At 44.3% G+C, this 19,224-nt stretch overlaps 1 long non-coding RNA gene across 1 annotated transcript in view; it reads left to right on the top strand.

Moving 5' to 3' along the window:
* LOC144106266 (uncharacterized) overlaps positions 1 to 19,224 on the top strand; it is a 41,950-nt gene that overhangs the window by 3,985 nt on the left and 18,741 nt on the right. The window contains exons 2-5 of the long non-coding RNA XR_013308956.1: positions 1,582 to 1,685; positions 4,383 to 4,499; positions 8,362 to 8,469; positions 12,862 to 12,906. This is a non-coding gene — a long non-coding RNA (uncharacterized LOC144106266). The remainder of the gene's footprint in view (positions 1 to 1,581; positions 1,686 to 4,382; positions 4,500 to 8,361; positions 8,470 to 12,861; positions 12,907 to 19,224) is intronic.

Below are 19,224 nucleotides of genomic sequence, written 5' to 3'. Positions count from 1 at the left end.
GCCTTTACCTGAAAAACTAGGATAAAGGAATTAAGCAGCATGGCAGAATAAAATACCATGGGGGGGGGGGGGGGCAAAATAATTTCAAGGAAACAGAGAAAATGAGGGCAGGTTCGCAGAAAAGGCAAAAAAAAAGGGGGGGGGGGAGTGGGGAAGCCAAGTTTTGGAGAAGTGGCATCAGGAGGTGCAGGGCGTAAGGTTAAAGTATAACAATAAATTAAAAAAAGCAGGATTGTAGGGGGAAATTATGGGTTGGGAAACCTGTGACCATGTGCAAGGCCTTTTTAAATAATTACGCCAATTCCGGAATGTGCAGCGCTGGCCACATTTAGTGCAAACATGCGAGCACATGGCTGCACTCTTTAGAGGTCCACTGCGTGCGACACAGCCACTCGTCGCTGCAGAATGGCGCAGGAGGAGATGCACCTGGATGTGGTGCTTCGTGTCATCTGTTACTTCACTTCGATGTGCGGCAATGTCAGACGCAGTTGCCCTGCAAAGAGTTCAGCCATGTGCTCGCATGTTTGCACTAAGAGTGGGCAACCCTGTACTTGAGGGATTCTAAGTTTTCTCTGGATATGTTGATCCCAGACAAAAATAATTCGGCTTGTCAAAACGTCGGCAAGCAAGCACCCTGAGATTTTTCCTTCCCTTGTTCACTTTGTGAGTGTCAAGAAACCATGAGCCTACTGTCTACCATGCACTCCACATCTTGTACGGTTATCTTTGTATGTATACACCAGTGATAAATCATGAAGGAAATCAAAGGAATTGTATTTGTATTGCTTAACACTTACTTTAAAGGTACATCATTAGCGTATAGTTGAAAAAGTGCTATGGGGGCTTGGTTGTGCGTCGTGACTGGTTTCTGTTTATCAGGGCTCCTTGACAGCAGCCATGAAACGCAGGCTTTTGAAAAGTCGTTCCTCAAATAAGAGATCGTTTCCGTTGTTACAATGGAAATGTTATTTCCTGAAACTTCAATCATTGCAGGTTGGGGATTGATATTTTTCAAATAACTAGCCTGAAGTTCAAAACCTCAGAACATACTTTGTAAATTCTTTCCCACCTTAAAAACCCAGTATTTATTTGTTGGTTTCTGCAAGCAGAGGTGTGTTTTATGGCAGATACTTTTCACTACCTTTCGTAAAAATTGTGCAATACAGACCTACCATAAAACTTGGGGTATAGTATACAAATTGCTTGTATGCAACTACTTTTGTGTTAGAGCATGCATAGCGTGGTCTTAAAGTCAGATTCTTTACATTTGCAACTGGTTCATAAAAGGCCTATTCTGGCAAATGGCATTTAACACAGTTGTCTTCCTCTGAATGCTCCTAAGGATAACTTTAGTTCATTCAGGAGAATGTGTATTGAAAATATCTCTTAAAGGCATGATTGTTCATATTAGCTCTTGTTACGTCACAATATTTAGTTTTGTGCCTGCAGCATCACTGACCTCCATGATATGTTAGAGTAGTAAAATGCTCGCTATTAGTTTAAACCACAACTCATCATGGGGCTGTGCACTTTTTGTTGTGTTGCATGAAATATACTTATGTATGAAACAATTTCTTTCAGCTGCACTTCACATGATTCAAATTCCTCCAGAAAAAAGGCTGCAATACATTGCTCACCAACTGTTTCTTTCACAGCACATAACAGTCCATGACAGCACATAGCAGGTAAGGTATGAACAAAAACAGGGCATGCATCTGTTCTGCACATGCATTTCGTGTACTACCAACACTATGATACGATTGACTGATGTCATGTAAGAGAGAGCACAAAAATAATTTTGTGTATATATTGGAGCATGTTTATTTCAAGTTTTAAACTGGCCATTTAAACGACCCATTTCTCAAGCATTTCACCCTAAATAAGCCGAGCACCAGATAAGGGGAAAGCTTGTACCCACTCTATCACCGCTGGTTACCCGGTGGCACTGGGGATCGAACCCCACACCTCCCGCTTGCGAGGCGGATGCTGATACCACTAGGCCACTGCTGTGGTCCCACTACTGATGTTGCTTACACCAGGTGCTGTTAAAGCCCCTGTATGTATGTTAAATGCATTTTAGAAAGCCATTCACTTCCCAAGTATCATTTCATCTTTATTGCAAAACCACAATTCACCTACCTAGACAAACCTGCTGCATACAAGCCAGCAGAAGGGTTGCAGGTATATGCTACATTTGGAAAACAAAAATCAAGCAGAGCCTACCCTTCATGGTGCATTATACTCTGATTTCGAGCAATGATCAAGATGGGCAGATGGTCATTTCATTGAACACTTGCGTGTTACATTCGTAGAGTCGAAAAGACAAGTATTATTTCAAAACCCTCTAGCAGTGTTTATTCTTAGAGAAAACACGAAAAAAGTGTTGGATTAGTTATGGTGTACCTTGTATGGTGAAAGGGGCTCCCACTTTTTGAAAGGCTTAATTTTGGAATAACGGCAGTGTTTACGCTAGTTGGGTAACCATGTTTAGATCGTGGACGAGCTCAAAAAGACACTGGAAATAAGCGCACTGTGTGGCCATCTCTTTCTGTATGCTTGTCTTTTTGAGCGCTTTCACGATCTAAACATAATTTTGCAAGGGAGCAAGGAAAACAAACATATTTAAATTCTGATAAGGATAAAAGGTCATGTTTTACTGTGTTGCTTAAAGTACATTCTGTTGCTGTTGCTGTATTGCAGCACTTTTGTCGTGACATTGCATTGCAGCCTCTTGACTGTTGTTTATAAAATAGGCAGCCGTTTTTTTGCATTCGATTGCAACACTTTAGGAGTTATCTCAGAGTTGCGTGCTAGCAAACTCTCAGGTTAACGGTTTGCATTATTAAGCCAGCATAATTGCTAAGTGCTTCCCTGCAGTCTTGTTACTAGAAGAGCCTCTTGAAAGCATTCAGCATCGTGGTCATTGAGGGTTACTGTTCACATATCAAAATGCCGGATCAACTGTATACTCTTTACAGCTACCAGAAATAAGGTACATTTCATGACATGCTGGCTGACAAGTGCTGGAGCACCAGACTGGGGATTTGGGTGAAACAATTTTGAAATGTGTGCTCGGTATCACCTCGTTTGCTTCCAGTTGTGGAAAGGTTTTCTTTTCATTTTTGTTCTGTCAAACATTCAAGTTTTTGGCAATATGTGATTACATTTTTCTTGTGTTCTCTTTGTTGTTGAGGATTAGTTTTAGTGACACAAACACTCCACTCTATTACTTTTCAGTATAATTAAAAACTTGTAGGGCACACCATGAACAATAAAACTTCTACTTGAGTAGCCTGCATTTGTGATTAAGTTCTTCATGGTTGCTATAGAAACTAAGTTGAGGCAGCTTGTAGTTTAGCTCTGGCTAGAATGTTTAGGAGAGCCTCACTAACGTAATCACATGACCAACACAAACTGGGTATAATTGTTTGTGCAATGAAAAATAGTTTTAAAATATTTAAGAGCTGTCAGTGTAGGATTGGCCTAAAATGCTTTGTGCTCTATGTAGCTCTCCTCTGAGGCAGGGTTAATTCATCTGCACCTGCAGCCTGATACCGCAAGATACCAGTTCTTCGGTGAACTTATATTTTTTTTTCTCACACTAAGCAAACTTGCCTCTTTTTGAAGCACGAAACATGAGCTGATTCTGAACAGCTCGAGCAGGAGTGTAGCGAATTTCATTATCCTCATCCCTTAGTTTACATTCACCTCATGACAATGGCCTCTTCCAGCTTATTGTCTGTGTCTTGCACCAGCTGCATGCCACACTATCCTAAGAAATCTCCTAATCTTATCTAGGGAGCGTATAATCAGCTAGATCCTGCTATACTTTTTTCGGGTGAAATTCATTTTGTTGCGATAAAATGTGTGCAAGCTGTTTCCAGGCCTGGTGCTCGGCTTACCTGGATTGAAATGCTTGGGAAATGGGTCTCTGATCTCACATTGAGTTGACGAAATTAACTTGTGCTGGGGCACTCCTTGGCCACAGATGCCCTTTTGCCATTAAAATCCATTGAAGTCATTCTGTTGCCCTATGATACCATTGGTGATTGTTTCTCTGCATCGTATGCCCTGGAAAGTTCATTTTCTTCTTTTAATTTCTATATTGACTTCCCTGTTCATCCCTATTTTGGTTTCGCTCGGTCAGTTATGCTATTAATAATTATAATCACTTTATCGCACAACTATATTGAAAACATATTTTGGGCTAAATGACGTCAAGTTTTCTACTCTGCACAATGATATATATGGTTTGTCCTGTGTGTCTTTACTTGTGTGGTAATGTTTATTTTGTGCTTACTGTCTAAACAACCTTATTTGCCTCTCATATCTTAAGTCCTTCTATACCTATCTTCCTTCCCCCTGGCTCTTTCTCTTTTCAGTCATTCGTCCTCTTTCCTTTACACTGGCCATTGGTCACAAGCCTGCTGTGGGAATGACACGGAGCAATGGGGCCCCTTTTTGTCATGGAACCTGCACTGCTACTATTAACACTAATAGTACTGTATCAGTATTTTTGTGATACTGAATTTTTGTTATTTATGAAGTAGTTGGCTAAGGCAATGGTAGCAGTGTTAAATATCACAATATATCATGCATATATCTTGCATGCAATATATCAGTGTGTTCACAATTACACTACCCTCTATTTCTTTCAGTTCAGTTATTTTGCTATATATATTTTGTGCTTCTTTCCTAGTTTAGTTCACTCAGACTGAAACATTGCTTTCTGTGTCGGAGGTAGAATCTACAATGAATGCTGCTCTGTGTCTTGTAAGCAGGATGCAGTGTTAAATGGAGCCATGAACTTTTCTTGGAATTGGCAAGCCTTTGTTGTATTATGCGCTGAACCTCGACTGTGAAGAGGAAAATGTCATGTCTTGGATTTCTGCAGATGTGAGTCATCGCGGTGAATCTACCAGTGCGAAAGACAGGGACGAGAAAGGAGACAAGACAGGCATTGACCCACGACTAAAGTTTATTGATGTGAACACAGAATATATATAAAGCCAAGCAACACCACAAAACCACACAGTTACAGATAAGCATACAGGACTACATGAGTCAAAAATCGCCCTCAACATTTTCCTGATTGAGATAGTCCAACTCATTGCATGTTTACACGATAGACAACACACTCACACATTCGTCATGGAGTCATAAGATGTGTCTAGCCTTGATAATCTCCCATTTTATCTCTCCAAATTTACTTCCAAAATGTGTGTTGCCAAAAGGAAAGGGTAGCAGCCTTCACATCCCTTACAATGTACAGGCAAGTTAGAACCCCTACCCTCTTGTGCTCCTGTAGTCTTACATTCATACACCTTCCAGTTTCACCTACGTAAACCTGACCACAAGATGATAGTATGATACCACATTCATTTTACAAGGTACATATACATTTCACTCTACACGTGTACTTTTATTTAGCCACATTGACTGAATTATTCTTAAAATTTTACATATTTTAGACAACATAATCGGGGCGGTGAAAGCCACTTTTACATTGTACGTCCTCGCCACATTTTTCAAATTGTGCGACAATCTATGTACACAGGTAACACAACCGGTCTTTTGGCATCTCGCTGGCTGGGCCCAGCCTGATTGTGCCGGTCATTGCAAAATTGTTTCAGCTTTTTAACAATTTATCATATGCTCTTGCAGTAACATGGTTGGGAAATCCTGCGTTCGTTAACTTTAAATTCTGCTCTTGGAAACTTGTTGTCATGCTGTGAAAGGATAACTTAATCAATTCTGAGCCCAGGCTAGAAAGTGCAATGCTATCTTTCACTAGCTTGGAATGCTCGACCTGTAGCCAAGTAGCAACTTAACACTCCTAGGTGAATATGCAAGTTCTTGACGATTATTCTATCCACCTTGCTTAAGAACATATCGCTTAGCACAAGGCCAACATTCCAACCACTACATATAGCAGATTTTAGAACACGTGCCGCACTGGGATACTCTACAGATATGCTCTTCAAATAAATGCTATTCAATAACATGCTCTTCAGAAAAATTTCAGAAAAGGGTTCATGCAAAGTTGTTTCCGCTTATTAGCAAAAGCATCTCTCTATTTCGCGTCTTGAAGATCCATTTCATGTACTTAATTCGCAGTGTGGTTGAGTATCTTAAGAATGAGAATCCAGCGGATTGTCTTGCGATTAGTGTCGGTGTAGAACTGTTTTACTCTATCCCGTATGAAGACCTTGTGAAAGCTTATGAATGTGTATATCGGAGGACAACAATAAGCTTGTCTTTAGGAACGGGTGTCTAATATTTTTTATTTGAAGTTAAGAGCATGTTTGTGGAGTATGGCTGTGCGGCATATGTTCAAAAGTCTGCTAAATGTATCGATTCGAAGGTTGCCCCTGTGCTAAGCAATATTCTCTTAAGCAGGGTGGATGGAATGATTGCCAAGAAAATCTTTCGCTACATCTATGATTTTCTGGTCTTTTACAAAGGTTGCGATAGTGTGGGACCTGTACATATTGTGAAGTTGTTTAAGGAGCAAGGCCTTTGTCTTAGGTTTACCTTGGAGAAAATGTCCCAACAAAAAAAGCTGCGGTTTCTGAACCTTAACTTGATGTTCTGCACATGCCATTTGTGCTGGCGATATTCACCCAGGAGTGTTTATTAGCTACTTGACTTGGTCGAACCATTCTAAGCTAGTGAAAGATAGCATTGTGTTGTCAAGTCTAGGCTCGGTATTGGTGAAGCCATGCTTTCACAGCATGACAACTGATTTTCAAGTTAAAATTTTAAGCTTAACGAAAGCATGATTTCCCAACCATGCTGTTGCAGGAGCATTCAATAAATTGTAAAAGCTGAGCTTATAAGATTGGGCAAGTTGGTCAGACATGCTAAAGGTAAGAATGGCACTGCATCAAGTAACGAGGGCAACAGGAGAGCACACCCATGCACAAGTGCCAACCTTGGAGCGGATACAGAATCCAAGAGCGCGTGCTTGACATCCAGCGTTGGCAGCCAAGGATCAGGCTCGTTCAATCTTGAGTGTTCAAATCCGTGTTTCCTCGTTTCCTTGACTATCAACGCTGAATGTCAAGCACGTACTCTTGGATTCTGTATCTGCTTCATGGTTGGCACTTGTGTGTGTGCGTGCTGTCCTTGTTACTTGATGCTGCGCCATTATTTCCTTTAGCATGTTAAAACTGAAAAACCCCTTCGCAGAGACTGGCAGAATCAGGCTGGGGCCAGCCAGTGAGATGCCAAAAGACTGACTGTGTTACTGTACCTATATAGACTGTCGCAAAATTTGAAAAATGTGGCCAGAAGCTATGACAAAAAAAAAATGGTGTTCTCGGCGCCTAATAAGTTGTCTAGAATGTGTAAAATTGTTAATAACGTTTTTAATTTAATTCGGGAAAAGCACGTGTAGAGTGAAACATGGCAACATATATGTGCCTTGCTAAATGTATGTGGTGTGTTGGATACCATTATCATGTGGTTGGGTTTATGTTGTTGGAACTTGAAGGTGTATCAATGTGAGACTACAGGAGTACAAGAGGTATTTGGATATTAGTAGCTTTTCTACCTTATCTGTATATTGCAAAGGGGATGTGAAAGCTGCTAGCCATTCCTTTCGTCAACATGCATATTGGCGATACGTTCAGAGCAAATTAACCGGAAATTCATTGAGGCTAGACACGTCTTATGACTCGGTTTAAAATGTGTGAGTGTGCTGTCATCCATAGCGTTAACACGTAGCGAGTTGGACTATCTAAGTGAGAGGAATATTCAGTGCAATCTTTTACTTACGTTGTGATGTAGCTTATGAGTGATTGTGTGGTTTGTGGTGTTGTTTGGCTTTTCTGTATACTCCCTGTTCACTTCAATAAACTTCAGTTGCGAGTCAGTGCCTGTTCTGTTTCTTTTCTCGTCCCTGTCTCGTGCTGATAGATTCACGTACTTGTAGAGTAGATTCACTGAGCTGTGCACTTGCAGAAGCTTGTGAAAAAAACCAGAGGAATTTTATTTCCTTTATACATGATTGAAGGTTGAAATTTTTTTCACCTAGATGTTTGCAGCATGAAATTCCGTTCGTAAAAGTGAAACCCGCTAGATTGTACATTTTGTGCAACTGAAAGTATTTGTCCAGGTTATCTGGCTAGGGTCTTTCGTTATGCCAGATTTTCTGAAATAATATTTTGTCACGTTTATGTCAATCAGAATTTCTAAGAACATAATAATTACACCAAATTTTCTGATCATATAAGAATATTATCAAAGCGTGATGATCATTGGTATTGTTTTGTCTGTGGCAGTACAATGATAAGTACGTAGTGTATAGTAAAATTAAATATGACCAGTCTAACGTAAACAAAACTACTCTTTTTTTAGAGGAAAATTGCTACCAAAGTGCTGGAGTGGCATGGCATGATGAAGACGTGGGTAGTGTGCTCTATTCATGATGGCACGAGAACTTGTGCACAGTTCTTCAGGCAATTGGTGAGTACCTTGATGCTGTGCTTCTGCTTATGTAGGCAAATTATGTTTTAATCTAAGGGTGTATCTTAAAAATTTAAGCAAAATGTGAGTAGCATTTAGATATTGCACGAGATACCGCTGTGAGAATTGGTTATTAATGACGTGTCTCACATGTACACTTATCTACTGAATATAGTAAGCAATGCTTTCGAGCTGAGTGCCTCCGATGAATGAAAAAAATGGCCAGGTTACTGCACGACGCGTGGAGCTGCCCAGTGTAGCACATTCAGGCTTCATGAAGTGGAGAATGACGGTAATAAATATTTTAATAGTAGAAAACACAGCAGGAATTACGGGAGCAGGAAGCTAACAGAACATACTGACCCTGATGACACTCTGTGCCTGAAGGGTGTTATAAAGTTGCCTGTCATGTAATGCAAGACGGTCGTACAGGTTGGGTGTTTAACATGAGTTGATGCAGACACCTTCTGTCATTACGTAGTACTCACTGTAGAACTCGAGCTAGAAGCAAAGGCAACGGCTAAGCATGGCCAGACTTGTTCTTTTCTTTGCAAGAAATCTGGAAGTGCACTTAGATAACCTTTGAAAGCGCTGCGACAGGGGACACTAAGAGAAAGACACGAAGGACAAGCGCCTTCGTGTCTTCCTCTTTGTGTCCCCTGTTGCAGCGCTTTTGAAAGTTTGCAAAGAAGTACCGACTAGCTCAATTGTCCGTGTTGCATTTATTAGAAGTTTTTTATGCTTTCGCTTGACATATACATCATTACTGCATGTAGCGAGGAAAAGTACATACCCTTGATGTCAAATGACAGTGCACTCACAGGGCCCGGCAACAGCTCACTGAGGTGTTGTGATATATCTACAGGGCACCTAATCAGAAATTGTTAGGCTTCAACTTCATAGCACGGAGCCCTTGCAGAAATTCTCTCAAAGTTTGTTGCCTCATGGACCTCTTCGTAATCGATGACCATAAAAGGCGAGCCTTCCTTTAGTGTCACAAAAAAAGGCGTAGGATATGGGTCTTTTTTGCTTCTCCATTACTGTCAAAATGTTTGCTAGCGAGATATTTCTCCAATATAACAATTTTTTACAATATGTTTGTAGGAGGATACTGAAACTGCGGCAAGCAGTACCCGTAAAAAACGTATCACAGCTGTTCAAGAAGCAGAAAGACTCATGCCTCCATCCTTCTTTTGTGTCAGACACATGAGGAAACTTCGTCTTTCTGGGTAATCATTTTGAAAAGGTTCACATGGCAACAGCCTTCGGTTAAATTTCTGCAAAGAGCCCTTTCTGGAAACAGCATCCATTCCTCGTGAGGCACACTGCAGAGATATTGGAATGCCTTAGTGAGCTGCAACTGGTACGAGCGACTGCATTTTCACTGACATCAGATATTAGTACATTTCCTTGGACGTTCTGAGATAATAGAAGCTATGAGTGAAAACATAAGGTTGAGGGAAGTGCACTTCCTGGGGCCGTATTCCAAGTTTGTGTCATAATAAAAAGCCTCATAATCTGCCCCAGCAGTCACACCTGATTGGTCAGAAAACCAGAAGCGAATGTTGGTGCAGTTGTGACTGAGCAGTGGAAGGATGTCACTGCGTTGCGGTTGCCGCAGCGAAACGTCCAGTGGCGGTTTTGCTCTTTTCCGAGAAAAAGAATGCGACAGAAGAAACATTCAGCCACAAGCTTGGTTGCACATCGGATTCCACTGTAAAGGAGTAATATCAAAGCTGCTTTATTTGCCTAATTGAATTCAGCAAATACAAACATTATTGTTCAGGCACTCTTTTCGGCACCGTAAAGGCCGGAGGTGCACGTAAAGAAGAAAATATTGTACGCAACCACGCATGGCTTTTCAGTGACAGAAGTTGGCATCTACAACCATCGATCGCCGATGGTTAATAAAAGGCAGCTAGGTTGTTCGCACAGCACGGCGTTTTACATTTATCTTGAGGAAAAGGAAACGGAGAGGAAAATGTTGTAGCATGCACTTACTCGCTGCATAACGTGCGCTTCGTGCTGGGCTGAAACAAGACTCCCTGACGACTTGCCGTCTGCAACACTGCTGAATGTAAATTGGTGCTGTGATCGGACGATTGTACAGACAGTAATGTTTTCTCATTAGTTTTATGCAGTCCCTGCAAATAAAAAGGATGAGCTGAAAACCTTACTGTGTTTCTATTGATATATGCATTGGGAGACTTCGGAGATTAACTTTTCAGGGGTCTCATAGTTTTCATGGTACGAAGCGCACGCATGCCCATTGACGCCTTAAATCTAACTTGCAATCTAACTCGCGAGCTCAGTGATGCAGAGCCACACCATCGCAGCTATCGAGAACCGTAAGGGACACCAAAAAACCACCTCTGGCATGTCAAACGCTTCGGTGTAGCAGCGCATCTTTGACGACTGAACATCCGTGCACGTTAGTGGTTTCACACTGGTAGACATTATACACGAACATTATGCAGGGCGCTTCAACAACTAATAGAGAGCTCTAGAATAGCAAATGCATATTTGTGCACAGTAAACACAAGTATAGAGGGTCATTCTGCTTTATGTTACATCATTCAACATGCTGTTGTGATCGGAGGCCCCGACAGTGGGAACAGACGAGCCCGGCAGGCGCCATCGAACTATGTTTGACCAAAGGTGCTGTCGTCCTGAGAAGAGGATTAGGAACGGCCCTGGCGATGGTGAGCTGTGACGAAAGGCCTCTCATCCCTTCGTCAGGAGTATGGAATGCGGCGTTTCTCCCGAACTGCGCCCTCACATGGACCGGCAGAAAGACCCGAACAAAGACGCCGGACCCGCCTCGCTCGCTTGCACCTGCGCGGCCAGACAAAGCGAGGGCGGACACGGCTGATTTATCTTACCCTCCGGAATTCCCGGAGCCGTCAGGACGCCTTTCCCACGGAGGGGATCACCGCCTGCAAAGCCAACGACCTTATGCACCTGGTCAACCTGTCGGAAACAGCATTCCAGGACCTCAAGGCACCAGGATTCCTTATCGCATGTGCACGTGTTTGTGAGGGCGGAGCGGTCATGATGTTAGGGAAGAGACTATGAAGAGTGTGTCTGCCCATTGGACGCTTGATCAGCCACTGGTTTCCCTAGCTAGGTACCTAGGAAATATCCACTGTATATAAGCCGTGATTTGGCTGGTTTCATGGCACTTCATCTCTGACTTTTGGTCTCGCAGCTTCTGTTGTAAATATGTAAATAAACCTTCAAGTTTACCAACCCTCCTGAAGGCTTCCCTCCGTCGTCTGCAGAGTTCGTCATGCGGTGAAGACCTCGGTCCCAATACCCAAGCATATCAACGCGCAGACGAGATAACTGAGGCATAACTAGTGGGGCTATCGAGTTTAAATGAAGAGAACAATTTCTGCGACAAACCGGTGCTCGTTATGCCTAGGAGCTACTGAATCGTCCAACGAAATAAGAAACAGGCTGAATTTTTTGTCCATCCAATTTGTTATAGGCAAGACAAGACGATGCGAAAGTCCCGTATACAGTTTATATCCAGTTCACGGGCCGAAAAGCACAGTAACATCGACGAGTTCACTTCGAAGTGAAAGGCTCCACTTCAGAGTGCGCCTCCATGTTGGCTGACGAGCATCTGCTGCGTACGCTGTGTTTGACGTCACTGTTCAGTTTCTTCGACCCTTTTCGATGCATCCGAACCACCACTTGCACTTCCAGCATTACCAACCAATCGGGTGTGCCCGTTGCGGCAGATTATGACGCTTTTATTATGACACAAACTCAGAACACGGACCTTGATTGCTTGTGGACAAGTGCCGGGTACCCACCGCTGATACAATGGGTACCAGCTTTCCCCTGGCCTGGTTCTCAGCTTCTTTAGGGCGAGATGCTTGGGGAATGGGTGTTTGTCCCCACCTTGAGATGAAGAAAATACCTTGTGCCATGGTGCTCTTTGGCCTCAGATGCCCTTGCGCCATAATATATCACAATCATCATCATGCTTGTGGGCACGAGTCTGACCTTTTTCAGATGTTACCAATGTTCCTTGCTCGCTAAGTTGTGCATTGAGTGCTATGTACTGAAAGGCATCTGCATTGAAATGGTATTTGGCACCCATTCTCAGCTACTTTCTATTTGCTCAAAATGATAGATAACCGTAAAGACTTTTATGCACACAGTGCCGCCTGGGTAAGCGCATTTTGTCTGCTTCTTTCTGGACCTGTGGTTTTTAGTGTTTACTGCTATGAGAAATTAATTTCGGGCAATGAATCATAACGGTTTGGTTCTCAGTGAATGGCTTTTGCAAGCTTCTACGAAAGCCGATGGTTCAAATGTATTTGTGAAATTTATAACTGGTGTTGTGTGACTACTGAATCAGGATTTTTTTATGCTTTTCAGATGGATCTGACAGCAATGTGCAGAGCTATGTCATAAAAATAAAACGTATGTACTTGTACTCACCCAAACACTTACCGCTCTCATTCTAAGCTGCATTCTTTGTACGTATGCAATACATAATATGCGTAAAGTCTTGTACATAATACTTATTTCTTTGGCACCTGGACGGTCATATCTGCAGTGAACATTGTGGGCAGAAGCTATACGAAGACTCATGATCATGTACTACAGAAAGTACATAATTACAGTACAGATAATTTCCGCTCTAGATGCAATGGCTGCCGAGTGAATGGAGAAAGTATGTATACACGTTGCAGAACCTTTAATAAGAACAAAGCAGCAGCATTCATAGTGAAAAAATCATTTCGTTCTAGTGCATAGCATGGCGTAACTTTCTGTTACCAAGAATGTGATAATCGTCATACGGAGTCTGTTTCTGACATTTAGTCCGTACCTCATGTTGCGGAAAACCCTCCGGCAATGCATTACCAGCGAGTTTGTACAGCGGAGCATTTTTGTTAGTGATACAGCTCGAGGTGTGCTCCTTATAGAAGCTTATACCATATAACTTATTCATTACGTAACACAGGTCCGTACTCTAAAATGAGTATTTCAAAGTACCAACCCTCTCGCCGATACCCAGAAAGCCGAAACGGCGGAAACTGCAACGGCTGCGAAAAGCGCCGGAAAAACTTAGCTGTGAAGCGCGCAGTTCACCTGCGCTCCAGTAGCAGATGCTCAAAGAAGTATTGCAGCAAGCATGTTAATGCATTTCGCAGTCCTCGCTTTTGCAGTGACCCTGGCGGTTTCACTGCTTTTTTTCAGTCAGTCAGCTGGTGATGATGACGTCCAATGCCTTCTCTTTGTCTTAACTGGCCTTATAAAACATTGATGGGCTGTAAATTGGTGCTACTCATCGTATTTTGCTAGATTTGGAATGCCTAGGTACAACAGGAGGCACCAGTATGTTGAAAATATTGGTTCACTTTATAAAAATCACTCTTAATGGCAGTGTAGTGCCCGCGAGTTCGGACTCAAGTAATATTCAGTGTGTAATACTCAGAGAAGTGCCCCTTGTTGTGCGGCCCCCGGATGCCCGTTGCTAACGGTAAGCTTCCACTAAAGAGTGAAAAAGTGTTACCATTCTGATAGCCTCGGGATAGGTTCAAGAGAGAGTGATTTGTGTTTTTACCGGCGACAAGGATCGCAGCTTAGGTGAAAATTTCCCTGTTTTGTTTCAGTATGTCTTACGCATAAGAACCCCGGTTTAGGGAGAGCATAATTTGTGTAAAGATTGACGCTTCTGGAGTGTTAGGAACTGAAGTCACTTTATATTTGTAATTAATGAGTTTCATTTTCGTTTCTGCATTTATTTTGCTTTACACTATATTTATGTAAAGAGCAACAGTATGAAGAACGTAACCAAATGTGCGTTTTTTATGCCATTTTGCATTATAAGCCCCCAAATGAACATTGTTATGTGGAAATATTTTGTGCAAATACAGTAACTTAATACACGGAAAGTTTCGGAATATTTACGGCAGAAAAGACCTTTTACTGGGAAGAAAAATGGTTACAACACGCTGCAGCGAAAAGCTAGGTTAATTTTCAGAATTATTACGTGTCCATTAGCAAAATCAGCTGCGGCCACCGCACACTAGGCGCTGTGTCAGAACAGTCTGTAGTGCAGGGTTTTGCAATATGCAATGATCCGCAATTCATTCTTGGAATGGTCATGTGCTCAGCACTGTGCGAAGTTGCAGTGAGAGGTACTTTGCAGTGCTTGCAGTTCATCCCAACTAGCCTTGCGACGAACGTCAAGATTTTTAACAATCCTAATAGTGTTATTTTAGAGCAGAAGTGAATTCGAAGTTTGTTTGAACGGAGAAACATCGTGCAATCATTATCACGATTCTTAAAGGGAGCTGTAACTACAGTAATGAGTACTTTATTATTACTCTCGTCGTGTATTATTTTTCGTTTGTTTGTTTGTAGCTGAAAGACCACCCGTTATTCGCACTGAATGTTCAGTCTGTTCGTCGTTTTATCGAATCAATAAAAAAAATTACTCTGGAGGTGATAGCGTAAAGAAGCACTTAATATTTCTTGACACCGTGCTACTATTGAAGAATGCTTTGCAGTCTGTCGTGCAAAACTAGCGGGAAGAGGAAAAAGAAATGTCTGAAAATCACCCCCGCATCAAAACTATGTAAAACAGTCACGATCGTATGTCCACCTCCTAATGTACGACACAAATGAAGGGGAAATAAAAAAATTATCGCAGTGGGTATTTACTCTTGGGTCTGTTTTCCGCAATTCGTTCAACCCTAGAGTCAATTTAAAGTTTGAATGAAACGCGGAGAGAGTTTCGTGCTTATTCCTACCCTTCTCGACATTGTGCATCTTGTAGCAGACAAGAAAGTGGTGCTCTTCAATGCAAAGAGTTGCTCCCTCCCCAAAATGTAAAATTTTTCGCTCGCTCGGTATTGAAATAAGAAAGATGCATTGTGGGTTAGGCATTCGCTTTTTATCAGCTTTTCGTCACTAAAGTTTTCAGAGAAGGTATTCCAGAAAATTAAGCTCCCGCTTGTGATAAAGATGAAGTGTGGCAAGTGCGCTGCACGCACTCGCGCGCATGGCGGGAGGGAAGACGACGAAGTATGAGAATACAGATCGGCTCGATCGTATGCTACGTGTACTGTTTCATTGCTAATTATCATTACTACGATACAACATATTTTGGCGACGAGGATGCTGTTTTGATTCGGGACCTTCACGTGGCCTGCTCACCATCCGTCATGAGCTTTTCTGGGCTTCAGCCACCACCACCCTTACTGCGGACTCCTGGTCGTCCTGCCCTTCCATGGGAGCAATGGGAGCTGGCGTTCCGGAATTACATGCTGGCCTCTGGTGCCTCTACTCTGGGCGCAGACAGGCGGAAGGCCATCCTGCTGAATTGCCTCGGACTGGAAGGTCAGCGCATTTTTTATACATTGGCGCCGCCGTTGTCCACTCCAGCGCCTACAGCTGCGGCTTCGCACTCCGGTGACGAGGCGCCCCGTCTTGACGAATTTGATGCGGCGATATCCATCCTGTCGGAGCATTACAAATCGTCCGTGAATGTAATCGCCGCACGTCATCGCTTTCGCCGTAGAGTTCAGGCTCCAGGAGAGACAACCGATGAGTACGTCGCTGTCCATCGCAGCCTTGTCGGCGACTGCGGGTTTGGGACCATGGCGGACGATATGATCAGGGACCAGCTGGTGGAGAAGACCTCGAGTTGCCATCTGCGTGAGCGCCTACTCATGGAAGGCTCCTCCTTGACTCTGTCGCGCGCCATGCTCCTTGCTCGACAGTGTGAGCAAGCTTCCCGGGAACCCAGGGAATTGGCTGAGGAGGACGCTCCAGTACATCATGTGAGATGCGAGCGTGGATCGAGACAAACACCACCTCAGGCCCATTGCTGCAAGTGCCAAAGTCAACCATCACAACCTGCTGCTGCAATACCAGAGCGCATGTGCTACCGCTGCGGTTCTACAACTCACCTAGCGAACAACCCTGCATGCCGAGCCCGCAACCGCAAGTGTCGGTGCGGCAAGGTGGGCCATTTCGACTCTCTCTGCAAGTCGTCCGACCGTCCTATTCAAGTTCAGCAAGTTGCAGATACTGCTGACACATTGTCGATGCCGGATGGCTCCAGCAGTGCGTCTATTCTCAATGTTGAAAGTAAAAAAAAACGTAATTTTCGCCTCAGTCCTGATTGAAGGCAAGTTCATCCGCTTCCTGATTGACACCGGCTCATCTGTGTCAATTATTTCTGAAGATCTATACCACCGATTCTTCGCTAAATGTTTCCCGCTTAAATCAACTGCAGTTCAACTATTGGACTATTCTAAGTCTCGGATTATAGTCCAAGGGTGTTTTGTTGCCACAGTGTTGTTACAGCAAAGTTCCACGACCGTACCGCCTGCATCCTGTTGTACGTTGTCTCGGGAGGCACAACGCTGCTGGGCCTGGATTCCATTGCCGCTCTACAAATGAAGATCAAAGGTGCATCGTTGGAATCTCTTTCCATGACACCTGATACGCCTCTGTTACCTCCTGAGCTACGTCCACACTTCGAACATCTCCAAGGAACTCGGAGTTGCTCGTGGCTACGTGCACAAAGTCAGAGTGCAGGATTCCGTTTCTCCTGTTGCTTGCAAGCTCCGACGGCTGCCGTTTGCCATTCGTCAGCAGGTGTCCGAGGAACTCCAGAAGCTTGAAGCTCAAGACATCATTGAACGGGTCGACGCTTCCAAGTGGATTTCACCCATAGTCGTGGCTCGGAAAAAAGATGGCTCCATCCGAATGTGCGTCGATTTGCGTGAGCCGAACAAGGCTATTGTGGTCGACAGTTTTCCTTTGCCTCAAACGGAAGAACTTCTACATAGCTTGGCCGGGTCACAGCGTTTTTCGAAGTTGGACCTTGCCTCGGCTTACCATCAAGTACCACTTAGCCCTGAGAGTCGGGAATTGACCACATTCATTACCCATGATGGCCTCTTCCACTTCAAACGAGTGTGTTTCGGCCTTGCTTCGGCGCCTTCGGCTTTTCAGAAGATGATGCACTTAATTTTAAAAGGGTGCAAAGGTGTCCTCTTCTACATCGACGACATCATAGTCCATGGCACCTCCCGACAGAAGCACCTGACCAACCTTCGTGCTGTTCTCGAGCGCCTGTCCCAAGCCGGACTCAAGCTCAACCACAAATGTGTCTTCGATGTTCCGAAGCTCACTTTCTTGGGGCATGTTGTCAGCGGTGAACGACTGTTTCCGCTTTCTTCTGCCATCGAGGCGATTACGAAGGCTCCGACTCCATCTAACATCAGCGAGCTTCGCTCCCTCCTTGGACTTGCGGGTTTCTACTCCAAGTTTATCCCGCATTACTCCGACGTCGTTGAGCCTATGCGCGCCCTACTTCGAGGCAGCGACTCCGCGTTCACTTGGACTGCTGCTGCGGATTCAAGCTTCAAACTACTGAAGTCCATGATGACGTCATGTGACGTGTTGCATTTTTTTGATCCTGCCCTTCCCGTGGTCGTAACGACTAACGCTTCCGGATATGGCCTTGGGGCAGTGCTTCAGCAATACAACGGCCATTCCCTGCAAACTGTTGCGTTTGCCTCCCGTACCTTGACACCCCAAGAAAGAATACTCTGTTGGTGAACGTGAGGCCCTAGCTTGCGTTTGGGCGTGCGAACGGTGGCACGTGTATTTGTGGGGCCGGCCTTTTGTTCTACGCACCGACCACAATGCACTTGTCATTTTGCTGTCGACGAAAGGAACGGGCCATCGGCCGTTGCGAATTTCACGTTGGTCGGCTCGCCTGTTGTGCTACAACTACACTGTAGAGTATCGCAAAGGCAATGACAACTCTGTTGCGGATGCTCTGTCTCGCCTTTTCTTACCGACCACATCGTGCAGTGAGCCCAGTGAGTTCGACGCCAGTGACGACGACTTCGTCTGCCTACTATCGCCAGCCGTGACTCTACAAGAGCTTCAAGAGGCAACCATCAGCGACGCGGCAGTTGCTGAAGCCATTCAGTTTACATCGGCGACATGGCCGGACAAGAAATCCCTACCGGAGAACCTTAGGCCATACTATCTCCTGCGCTCGGAGCTGTCCGTCGTGCAAGGCGTCTTGTACCGAGGTGACAGGCTCGTCGTTCCCGAAAGTTTGCGACGACGCCTCATGGACATCGCGCACGAGTCACACCCCGGGATCAGCCGCACGAAAAGTCGACTGCGAGAGCTCTACTGGTGGCCGCGAATGGACGAGAACGTCGAAGAAATGGTACGGACATGCGTCGTGTGCCAGTCCTGTGACAAATCGGCTCGTCCGGTGGCAGCTCCTCTGCAACCTGTCGCCTCCCCAGAGAAACCTTGGGATAAGGTTGCCATTGATATCGTGGGGCCTTTCGACCAAGCTCCCAGTGGCTGCCGCTTCGCGATTACTCTCATGGATTATTACAGTAAGTGGCCAGAAGTTGTCTTCGCTGATGCCATGACAACTCAAACCGTTCAAGAATTCCTGCTTGGCCTCTTCACTCGTGAGGGCTACCCTCAAGAGATTGTCTCTGACCACGGACCTCAATTTTCATCGATGGCCATGCAAACTTTCCTCCGCGAACGGGGGATACGCCATTGCTACTCTTCAGTGTACCATCCCCAAGCTAATGGACTCGTTGAACGATTCAATCGAGTGCTTAAGTCCTACATTCAGCTAGCTCTGTGCGAGCGACGCGACCTACGTACAGCGATTGTGGACTATTTCGGTGTCTACCGCTGTACGCCCCATGCCTCGACAGGAATTGCACTAGC

This window comes from Amblyomma americanum, chromosome 10, assembly GCF_052857255.1.
Source record: "Amblyomma americanum isolate KBUSLIRL-KWMA chromosome 10, ASM5285725v1, whole genome shotgun sequence".
In the NCBI taxonomy this organism is placed as follows: domain Eukaryota; kingdom Metazoa; phylum Arthropoda; class Arachnida; order Ixodida; family Ixodidae; genus Amblyomma; species Amblyomma americanum.
The sequence above is the reverse complement of the archived record's forward strand: the minus strand, read 5'-3'. Positions and strand labels throughout refer to the sequence as shown.